Source organism: Argopecten irradians, chromosome 8 (genome assembly GCF_041381155.1).
Source record: "Argopecten irradians isolate NY chromosome 8, Ai_NY, whole genome shotgun sequence".
NCBI classification, from domain to species: domain Eukaryota; kingdom Metazoa; phylum Mollusca; class Bivalvia; order Pectinida; family Pectinidae; genus Argopecten; species Argopecten irradians.
This window is the reverse complement of record NC_091141.1, coordinates 40,913,641-40,921,794: the sequence shown is the minus strand read 5'-3', so window position 1 is coordinate 40,921,794 and position 8,154 is coordinate 40,913,641.

The window sequence follows — 8,154 nt, the reverse complement described above, 5'->3', positions numbered from 1 at the left end:
TTGATGTTATTTGATTTAGACTGACCTTACAGCTAAGGTAAAGCCCCACGAATGTTGTTATTTCCAGGTGATATAGTGTTTTTGGGAGGGCGGTGGTATGTTAGTTTGATGCTTCGCCCTTGTGATAGTGGGTTGTGGGAGCTGTAGGATGTTAGTGTTGCTTCTCCTTATGAGAGTAATGTCTTGGGAGGCGTGTGGTATGTTAGGGGTTGGGTATCCCGTTGTGATAGTATATTGGTGGGGAGCTGGGTGATGTATTAATGTTTTGCGGATCCCTTGTGGGAGTGGGGTATGTGGCGATGGCTGGTAGTATGTTAGTGTTGTGTCTCCTTGTGTAATGTATGTTTTGGGGAGCGGTGGGTATGTTAGTGGATGCATCTCCTTGGAGAGTGGTGTTTGGTGGAGGCTGTAGGATGTTATGTTGCATCTCCTTATGATAGTATTTATTTTGGAGGCGGTGGTATGTAAGTTTTTGTGTATCCTTGTGATAGAATGTTTTGGAGGCTGTGGTGTGTATAGGGGTGGCGTAGCCTTGGGAGAGTGTGTGATGGAGGCTGTGGTAGGTTAGGGTTGTATCTCCGTGTGATTGTGGTGGTTTTGGGAGACTGGCAGTATGTAGTGTGGCCTTCTCCTTGGGTATGTGTTGGTTTTGGGAGACCTGTGGGGATGTAAGGGTTGTATCTCCTTGTGGATAGTGTGTTTTGGTAGGCTGTAGTATGTTAGTGTTGTGTATCCTTGTGATAGTATGTTTTGGGAGGCTGTGGTGTGTAAGTGCTGTGTATCCTTGTGATAGTATGTTTTGGGAGGCTGTGGTGTGTAAGTGTTGTGTATCCTTGTGATAGTGTGTTACGGAGGCTGTGGTATGTTAGTGTTGTATCACCTTGTGATAGTATGTTTTGGGAGGCTGCAGTATGTTAGTGTTGCATCTCCTTGTGATAGTATGTTTTGGGAGACTGTAGTATGTTAATGTTGTAATTTCCTTGTGATAGTGTGTTTTTGGTAGGCTGTAGTATGTTAGTGTTGTGTCTCCTTGTGAAAGTATGTTTTGGGAGGCTGTGGTATGTTAGTGATGCATCTCCTTGTGATAGTGTGTTTTGGGAGGCTGTGGTATGAAAGTGTTGTGTGTCTCCTTGTGATAGTATGTTTTGGGAGGCTGCAGTATGTTAGTGTTGCATCTCCTTGTGATAGTATGTTTTATGAGGCTGTAGTATGTTAATGTTGTATTCCCTTGTGATAGTGTGTTTTTGGAGGCTGTGGTATGTTTGTGTTGAATTTCCTTGTGATAGTATGTTTTGGGAGGCTGTGGTGTGTAAGTGTTGTGTATCCTTGTGATAGTGTGTTACGGAGGCTGTGGTATGTTTGTGTTGCATCACCTTGTGCTAGTATGTTTTGGGAGGCTGTGGGTATGTAAGTGTTGTGTATCCTTGTGATAGTATGTTTTGGGAGGCTGTGGTATGTAAGTGTTGTGTATCCTTGTGGATAGTATGTGTTTTGGGAGGCTGTAGTATATCAGTGTTGTGTATCCTTGTGATAGTATGTTTTGGGAGGCTGTGGTATGTTAGTGTTGCATCTCCTTGTGATAGTATGTTTTGGGAGGCTGTGGTTTTTAAGTGTTGTGTATCCTTGTGATAGTATGTTATGGAGGCTGTAGTAGGTTAGTGTTGTATCACCTTGTGATAGTGTGTTTTTGGGAGACTGTAGTATGTTAGTGTTGCATCTCCTTGTGATAGTATGTTTTGGGAGACTGTAGTATGTTAATGTTGTATTTCCTTGTGATAGTGTGTTTTGGTAGGCTGTAGTATGTTAGTGTTATGTCTCCTTGTGAAAGTATGTTTTTAGGAGGCTGTGGTATGTTAGTGTTGCATCTCCTTGTGATAGTGTGTTTTGGGAGGCTGTGGTATGTAAGTGTTGTGTCCCCTTGTAATAGTATGTTTTTGGGGCTGTGGTATGTAAGTGTTGTGTCTCCTTGTGATAGTATGTTTTGGGAGGCTGCAGTATGTTAGTGATGCATCTCCTTGTGATAGTGTATTTTTTGGAGGCTGTGGTATGTTAATGTTGTATCTCCTTGTGATAGTGTGTTTTGGGAGGCTGTGGTATGTAAGTGTTGTGTCTCCTTGTGATAGTATGTTTTGGGAGGCTGCAGTATGTTAGTGTTGCATCTCCTTGTGATAGTATGTTTTGGGAGGCTGCAGTATGTTAGTGTTGTATCTCCTTGTGATAGTGTTTTTCGGGAGGCTGTGGTATGTTATTGTCGTGTCTCCTTGTGACAGCGTGTTTTGGGAGGGTGTGGTATATTCGTGTTGTATCTCCTTTTGATAGTGAGTTTTAGGAGGCTTTGGTATATTCGTGTTGTATCTCCTTGTGATAGTGTGTTTTGGGAGGCTATGGTATGTTAGTATTGTCTTCTTGTGGTAGTGTGTTTTGAAAGACTGCCATACGTTAGTGTTGTATCTCCTTGTGATAGTGTATTGGGAGACTGCGGTATATTAGTGTTGTATCTCCTTGTGATAGTGTGTTTTGGGAGGCTGTGATATGTAAGTGTTGTATCTCCTTGTAATAGTGTATTTTGAGAGACTGCCATACGTTTAGTGTTGTATCTCCTTGTAATAGTTGATTTCTTGTTCTTTTCATAGTGTTTTCTCACTGAAGTATGCCGTCAGAAAAAGCACAAAAACCTTGCCCAGTCCACATCATACCTGGGGGACAACGGGCAAAACCAGGTCGTCCCTCTAAAGTATAGTAGCGAGTTAAAGGTTTGATTGCACATTTCCCCCTCATGTGGTCTTTTTATTTTGCATTATACGTTCAGATCATTACACGATTGTATGATTTATAATCGAATTAGAACGTCGCGTCCATGTCACAAGCTGGGTCCGGAGTTTTTCACCCCTCATCCTCGCCCCTACACCGCTTCACGCCCCAGCCACTACCTAAAAATTAGTGTGTTGTTTTCAAGTATCACTGGGAGGATGGCCTGATATTATAGATGCATCAGGGAATACAATGAAGTGATTGATGTTTTCCCAGCCTCAAATGCGTCTTCCCCATTATCCGTCCGCGCCACAAACATTTAGACTGAGATCACTATATAAACATACACAAACCACAAATAGATTTCCTTCTAGCTTTGTCGATATTGGAAGCTTTCCATGTGAATGCTGTGCTAATGATATACATACATGTATATTGCCGTAATCAATCACGATATATGGCATTGATGTTATTTGATTTAGACTGACCTTACAGCTAAGGTAAAGCCCCACGTCCCCCTCCTATTCCTAGTTTCAATGTGGCGGGTGTAGCGAGTGCGCGTTTTGGGAGGCTGTAGTATGTTAGTGTTGCATCTCCTTGTGATAGTATGTTTGGGAGGCTTTGGTATGTTAGTGCTGTATCTCCTTTTGATAGTGAGTTTTAGGAGGCTGTAGTATGTTAGTGTTGCATCTCCTTGTGATAGTGTGTTTCGAGAGGCTGTGGTATGTTAGTGTTGTATCTCCTTGTGATAGTGTGTTTTGGGAGGCTGCAGTATGTTAGTGTTGCATCTCCTTGTGATAGTATGTTTTGGGAGGCTGCAGTATGTTAGTGTTGTATCTCCTTGTGATAGTGTTTTTCGGGAGGCTGTGGTATGTTATTGTCGTGTCTCCTTGTGACAGCGTGTTTTGGGAGGGTGTGGTATATTCGTGTTGTATCTCCTTTTGATAGTGAGTTTTAGGAGGCTTTGGTATATTCGTGTTGCATCTCCTTGTGATAGTGTGTTTTGGGAGGCTGTGATATGTTAGTGTTGTATCTCCTTGTGATAGTGTGTTTTGGGAGGCTATGGTATGTTAGTATTGTCTTCTTGTGGTAGTGTGTTTTGAAAGACTGCCATACGTTAGTGTTGTATCTCCTTGTGATAGTGTGTTTTTTTGGAAGACTGCGGTATGTTAGTGTTGTATCTCCTTGTAATAGTGTGTTTTTTGAGAACTGTGGGTATGTTAGTGTTGTATCTCCTTGTGATAGTGTGTTTTGGGAGACTGCGGTATGCTAGTGTTGTATCTCCTTGTGATAGTGTGTTTTGGGAGGCTGCGATATGTTAGTGTTGTATCTCCTTGTAATAGTGTGTTTTGAGAGACTGCCATACGTTAGTGTTGTATCTCCTTGTAATAGTTGATTTCTTGTTCTTTTCATAGTGTTTTCTCACTGAAGTATGCCGTCAGAAAAGCACACCTTGTCCAATCACATCATACTGACAACGGACAAACCAGTCGTCCCTCTTCCTTTATCCCAAGCGCTAAGCAGGATCTGAAACTACCATTTTATCGACTATTATGTGTCCATGCCAGGGGTGAAGACTATAGTAGTAGCAAGTTAAAGGGTTGATGCACATTTCCCTCTTGTGGTCTGTCTATATGCATTATACGATCAGTCATTTCAAGATTGTGTATTTTAAATCCAAATAAGTACATCGCGTCCATGGCACCAGCTTACCGAATTGTTCACGACCTCCTCACCTCCCCCCCTAACCCCTACCCCTGCTCCACATTCTAAAATATTGTTCTTCTCAAGAGTATCACTAGAAGGATGCTGATATATAGATGCAGTTAATGAATACATTGAAGTTATTGATGATTCCCGACAGCATGCGACATCCCAATTATACTTTCCGCGTCACAACAACTAGGACAATAATCATATAAAAACATACACAAACCATACGATAGAGTCACTTCTAGCTTTGATCGATATGGGAGTTTTTCTTGTGATGCCGTGCTTATGATATCATACAAAGTATATTTTGCCGGTAATCACTCGACGATATATGGCATGGATGTTATTTATTTAGACTGACCTTACAGCTTAAGGTAAAGCCCCACGTCCCCCTCCCATCCCAAGTTTCAATGTGGCGGGTGTAGCGAGTGCGCGTTTTGGGAGGCTGTAGTATGTTAGTGTTGTATCTCCTTGTGATAGTATGTTTTGGGAGGCTGTGGTATGTTAGTGTTGCATCTCCTTGTGATAGTATGTTTTGGGAGGCTGTAGTATGTTAGTGTTGCATCTCCTTGTGATAGTGTGTTTTGGGAGGCTGTGGTATGTTAGTGTTGTGTCTCCTTGTGATAGTATGTTTTGGGAGGCTGTGGTATGTTAGTGTTGTGTCTCCTTGTGATAGTGTGTTTTGGGAGGCTGTGGTATGTTAGTGTTGTGTCTCCTTGTGATAGTATGTTTTGGGAGGCTGTGGTATGTTAGTGTTGTGTCTCCTTGTGATAGTGTGTTTTGGGAGGCTGTGGTATGTTAGTGTTGCATCTCCTTGTGATAGTATGTTTTGGGAGGCTGTGGTATGTAAGTGTTGTATCTCCTTGTGATAGTGTGTTTTGGGAGACTGTGGTATGTTAGTGTTGTATCTCCTTGTGATAGTGTGTTTTGGGAGGCTGTGGTATGTTATTGTCGTGTCTCCTTGTGACAGCGTGTTTTGGGAGGATGTGGTATATTCGTGTTGTATCTCCTTTTGATAGTGAGTTTTAGGAGGCTTTGGTATATTCGTGTTGTATCTCCTTGTGATAGTGTGTTTTGGGAGGCTATGGTATGTTAGTATTGTCTTCTTGTGGTAGTGTGTTTTGGGAGACTGCGGTATATTAGTGTTGTATCTCCTTGTGATAGTGTGTTTTGGGAGGCTGTGATATGTTAGTGTTGTATCTCCTTGTAATAGTGTATTTTGAGAGACTGCCATACGTTAGTGTTGTATCTCCTTGTAATAGTTGATTTCTTGTGTTGTATCTCCTTGTAATAGTGTGTTTTGAGAGACTGCCATACGTTAGTGTTGTATCTCCTTGTAATAGTGTGTTTTGAGAGACTGCCATACGTTAGTGTTGTATCTCCTTATAATAGTGTGTTTTGAGAGACTGCCATACGTTAGTGTTGTATCTCCTTGTAATAGTGTGTTTTGAGAGACTGCCATACGTTAGTGTTGTATCTCCTCTGTAGTTGATTTCTTGTTCTTTTCATAGTGCTATCTCACTGAAGTATGCCGTCAAAAAAGCACACATTGTCAAGTCACATCATACTGAGTGTCTGACAACGGGCAAACCAGTCGTCCCTCTCCCTTTATGCCAAGCGCTTAGCAAGATCAGAAACTCCCATTTCTATAGACTTGTATGTGTCCATGCCAAGGAATGAAGACTATAGTAGTAGCGAGTTATAGGTTTGATACACATTTCCCTCTTGTGGTCTGTGTATTTGCATTATACGATCAGTCATTTCAAGATTGTGTATTTATATCTAATTAGTACTTCGCAACATGGCACAAGCTTACCGAATTTTCAACCCTCTCCTTCCTCCCCATTTACCCTGCCTCCACTACTAAAATATTATTATTAACTTCAAGTATCACTGGAGGATTTTGCTGATATAGGGGAATACAAAAAGTTATTGAGATTGTACACAAGTGCGAATCCCAGTATTATCCTTCAGCGTCCACCAACAATTAAACTAGTCAATATATTAAACATACACAATCCATAGATTTTCCTTCTAGCATTGTCCGGACATTGGGAGTGTTTCCATAGTGAATGCGGCGTCCTATTGTCTTTTACATAACATGTATATTTGCCGGTAATCACATTACGAAAAATTGCATTGATGTTATTTGATTTAGACTGACCTTTACAGCTACGGTTAAAGCCCACACGTCACCCCTCCAATACTAGTTTCCCCAATGTGGCAGGTGGTTGTAGCGAGTGCGCGATGTTGGGAGGCTGTGGTGATGTTAGTGTTGTATCTCCTTGTGATATGTGTTTTGGGAGGCTGTGTATGTTAGTGTTGTATCTCCTTGTGATAGTGTGTTTTAGGAGGCTGTGGTATGTTAGTGTTGTGTCTCCTTGTGATAATATGTTTTGGGAGGCTGTGGTATGTTAGTGTTGTATCTCCTTGTGATAGTGTGTTTTAGGAGGCCCATAGTATGTAAGTGTTGCATCTCCTTGTGATAGTATGTTTTGGGAGGCTGTGATATGTAAGTGTTGTATCTTATTGTGATAGTGTGTTTTGGGAGAATGTGGTATGTTAATGTTGTATCTCCTTGTGAAAGTTTGTTTTGGGAGGCTGTGGTATGTTATTGTCGTGTCTCCTTGTGACAGCGTGTTTTGGGAGGGTGTGGTATATTCGTGTTGTATCTCCTTTTGATAGTGATGTTTTGGGAGGCTGCAGTATGTTAGTGTTGCATCTCCTTGTGATAGTGTATTTTTTGGAGGCTGTGGTATGTTAATGTTGTATCTCCTTGTGATAGTGTGTTTTGAAAGAGGCCATGGTATGTAAGTGTTGTGTCTCCTTTTGATAGTGTATTTTTGGGAGGCTGCAGTATGTTAGTGTTGCATCTCCTTGTGTAGTATGTTTTGGGAGGCTGCATACGTTAGTGTTGTATCTCCTTGTAATAGTGTGTTTTGAGAGACTGCCATACGTTAGTGTTGTATCTCCTTGTAATAGTGTGTTTTGAGAGACTGCCATACGTTAGTGTTGTATCTCCTTGTAATAGTGTGTTTTGGGAGACTGCCATGGTATGTTAGTATTGTATTCCTTGTAATAGTGTGTTTTGAAAGACTGCCATACGTTAGTGTTGTATCTCCTTGTTATAGTGTGTTTTGAGAGACTGCGGTATACGTTAGTGTTGTATCTCCTCTGTGATAGTTGTTTCTGTGTTCTTTGTCATTAGTGCTATCTCACTGAAGTATGCCGTCAAAAAAGCTGCACATTGTCAAGTCACATCATACTGAGTGTCTGACAACGGGCAAACCAGTCGATTTCTTGTCCTTTTATGCCAAGCGCTGAAGTAGCAAGTCAGAAACTCCCTTTCCCATAGTCACATGTATGTGTCCACGGCAAACCATGAAGACTAAAGTAGTAGCGAGTTATAGGTTTGATACACATTTCCCTCTTGTGGTCTGTGTATTTGCATTATATGATCAGTCATTTCAAGATTGTGTATTTATATCTAATTAGTACTTCGCGTCATGGCACAAGCTTGTCGAATTTTCACCCCTTCCTCCCCCCTACCTCCACCTCCACTACTAAAATATTGTTATTACAAGTATCACTGGAGGATGCTGATATATAGAAGATGTAGGGAATACAAAGTTATTGATGTTCCCAGACACAGTGCGACATCCCATTATACTTCCGCGTCACAACAATAGA